The following is a 4,011-nucleotide window of genomic DNA, read 5'->3' as shown; positions in this document are numbered from 1 at the left end:
GCGAATCTGACATATTTACACTATTTTGACCATAACTTTTTACCTATAGCTCGGAATGACATGCTTCAAAAGGCAAAATTGACCTTCTCAACATGTTTGATATGAATTTGGACTATTCTTCACGCCCATGCACCAAGTAATTCGGTTTGGAAGGTCCACACTAGGCTAGGGAACCTTTTGCTTCCAAGTCTTCTTGTATGGGCCCTTTGCTTGTATGCATCCAAGGGGAATCATGCTTTTTCAAAAAGCTATGATGCTTAAACAAATAGAGGAGGGCCCAATATTATTTGTTTGTGAAAATAATATACAATTGGAGTCTTTTTGAAAGGAGAGAAACTATATGTATATTCTTAAGAGATATTGGGCCACCTATGTAGGGGGCATAGAAGACTTGTAGAGAGGGACCATAATCTTTGGTAAAGACAAGTGGAGAGTTGAATTCTATGGGAATTTATCTATATTGGGTGGAAGATGGATATATTATTTTTCTACTACTAATTCACAAGAGGTAAGAAAGTTTGGGAGTATATAGTTGGTTATTGTATGCTTATTCTATTTACAAAGCAAAAAAGAAAAGGGTGGTAATATAAATATATGACTAAGGTGACATTTTTGGGGAGAGTATAAGAGGGGAAATTTACTTTAGATAGCTTAATAGCGTAGAAAAATATATACACATATGAGGAAGAGGACATTGAGTAGGCTGATAAATGTTGCAAAAAGATGGTTACCATTTTATGCCACTCATTGGCACCGGCCACTCCATACTTAATAAGGAAGTTACTTTGATGGGTTCAAGCATTCGAAACTCTTGTGTAGAAGTAGGAACAATATAGGAGTGAGAATATAAGAAAATCCTTCTTTGAGCCAGTTTGGTTGGGCAAAGATGTGCGAACATTGTTGCTCCAATATCCGCATGTATAGCATTGAATGTGCCGGAGAGACTATGTAGTGGCTGCTCCTCCACCAACATGGATGGAAATATGACTATAAATGCATGGCAAATATTAAGTATGAATCCATAATAGCATTAGACTGTGATTTCACACCTAGAGCTCTTTGTATTCTCAAAACATGTACTTACAATGTGTTGGAAATCGAGGTGGTTGTTGCAATTGCATGCTTGACATTGAGAAAACGTTGCACAATGGCTACGGTCCCCTTGTCTTTGCGGTTCTTGAAGCCAAGGAGCTTTCCTTTCCAATGATGATCCAAGTTTTGCACGATCTCACACAGGATGAGGGCCAATAGTAGATGGTTGCATGTATACGCAAGCACCTTTGGTGAACTCTTGTGGCACCAACTCATCATCTATAGCTCTAGTGTTGTGGCATGCAAGTGTTGTGACCTCATCCTTTGGCCGCCTTTGTGAAGTAGAGTTGGCCATGGTTGAGCAAAGAAAATTAGGCAGAGGAGGAAGACCTTACTTATTGCTACAATGTAGGTGGGATAAAGTGATGGGAGAAGGTGGTTAACCCTTTCTTAGTGTGGCAATGGGAGAAGAAGGTGATAACCCTTGCTTGGTGTGGGAATGGAAGGTGGTAGGGGAGAAGAGAGGAGCTTCCTTACTGTAGCAATGGAGATGGTGTAGAGAGAGAGTGTTGGAGTAGAGGATGAGTGTGATGGTTGCAACCAAGGAGGGGTTGGAAAAGGGGTTCTAGAGATAGAAAATCACTTTTTGCATAAGGACTACTTTTGGGGGAGTTTTGGATAGTTAAAAAAGATTTTTTAAAAGTTTTTTTAAAAATTTGAATTTTAGGGTTTTTGTGTGCACGTTTTGACTTTTGAGGTGTAAAAATGCCTTTTTGACCATAATAAATATTTTGGGGGGTTTTAAGAAGATAAGATTTGAGTTTTGAAAATTTTGAAAAAATTCAAATTTTTTGGATTTTTTCAAAACCAGATAAAAAAGGAGGGAAGTTGGAGGTTCCATATGGCCCACCCCCCTTCTCACTAGATAAGAGCCCATTAACAAGTGTAAGACTACTTTGTCCCCCTACATTTTTGAGGGCATAGAGTGTGTCCACCACCCTCTTCTCATTGGCTGGCCTCTAATTAACCTTAATCCCAAAGGGTCCCTAGAGGGTTCATATTTTTTCTAATGATCCTCAACATAGCCTACATCCTCAGAACCAGGACGTACATCAATGCCCTGCACAATATTCCAGACGCCCTTTGACACACGAACGTGTTGCATCATATAAGCTCACATAGGGTAATTGTTCCCATCCAACCTGTCCTCAGCTAAAAACATCTTGAAGAAATCTGTGTTGTTGTCAGCCATGGTAAATGCTCCACCTGACGTGAAAACTGCCCAAAAATAGGAGAAACGGAGCGAGAACAACACGTGCTATATAACACAAATCGTAGAAGACTGTAAGGCACCTATTATGCAAAAACCGCAGTGACCAAAATTCTGCACAAAATGACAAAATTGCTTGTGTAGACCTACCTGTAGTGGAAACGGAGGCCAATATGAGCCTGAATCGGAAATCTGAGCAGACTAAGCTCTACGACCTGACCCGAAATATTTGTCGACCTGCGAACGGTCTCCAAACCTCACTGTAATCGGAGAAAGTGAGCACGCGTGTGCTGGAGCAACAGGCAATTCAGCCCGGGAGGACGTAACCTGCTCTGATACCAATTTTTGAAATTAGGGTTGTAGAGAAACACACACATCTTCGAGAAGACGAAGGAAGGTTAGGACACACAATAGAGAGTGTGTTACTTAGTGTGCAATAGAAAGATATATAGCCCTAGAGTGATGGGCGTATATACAATGCTCAGGGGAAAACACCTCCTAAAGAGGGAAAAAATGCCCCGGCGGTCCTAGTGTGGTCACACACATCACTACCACATGTATATGGTACCAATTTCTTGTGATGTGCTTGGAATGAGGGTAGCTTTTGACTTCCAATAGGGTGATGCAATTACTTTTACACCAAAAGTTGCTTGCCTGCCTTAAACAATCGAAGCTCAATACACTTGATGATGCACAATTGGAAAGATACCTAGATGTTGGCTTAATCGTTGATCCCATGTATGAATGCATACCTCATGCAATCATACTAAGGTCATCGCATGGCTCCCTAAATACCTGAACCTATCTGCTTTGTGCCATGGGGACTTGCCCATTGTTTAGGAGTTGGAAGAGAATCGAGATAGATACCCTTTAGTTTAATCTTTCTTTTGGGCTTCTGCTAGCTTATAAAACTGTTCTTTTTTTGGCTTAATTTGTATGATGGCCTCTATTGCATCTAGCAGTATAAAATTTTTAAACTTATTCATGTGATGAGAAGCTAGTATAAAATTACTTGGATCACACACACACACACACACACACACAGCTTAGCATCAAGGCCATCCCTATCATTTCTGTGCTTATGCAATTGCACCATAGCATGTCCGCCTCTACCATCACCTTGGGATTGACGTGGCCCCATGCATAGGCCACCCATTCATACCAACATCCAATGCTCAATGCCAAAATAGCCCTATTTGTTGCGGTTAGTTGATTCACACCCCACCACATGCTCCTTCTCACTCACCAAGGTCTTCGCTTTTGTAGTATATTTGACGTCCATCATTGCCTAATTGTCCAAGAAAATATACTTTCCTCAACAATGCTCTGCGTGTCTCTAGCTATGTTGGCTGCAAGATGTTTGCATGCAGCTCCACTTGTACCATGTGCCATATCCCTCCTATAAATTTTGCACACTATCGCGAGCAAGGCCTGACACCACCATCAATAGATGATGTCAATGAAACGGGTGGGGGAAACGAACAAATTTTGTACTTCAATGTATTATATTTGTAAATTACAGAAAATACTAAGAGCACATTTGCATAACATAGCTTCACTCTGCCTACTACTGAGCTCAACAACAAGTGTGAACAAAACTTGTGCTTTCTAACTATACTAAAATTGCTAGAGTTGGCTCAACAAAGTCATTCTCTCATTCTCTCTCTTCTCACTCCCGCTACATGACAACCCCTCGCTCCTCAAACTAA

This window comes from Adiantum capillus-veneris, chromosome 11 (genome assembly GCF_014529385.1).
Source record: "Adiantum capillus-veneris isolate H3 chromosome 11, ASM1452938v2, whole genome shotgun sequence".
Lineage (NCBI taxonomy): Eukaryota > Viridiplantae > Streptophyta > Polypodiopsida > Polypodiales > Pteridaceae > Adiantum > Adiantum capillus-veneris.
The sequence above is the reverse complement of the archived record's forward strand: the minus strand, read 5'-3'. Positions refer to the sequence as shown.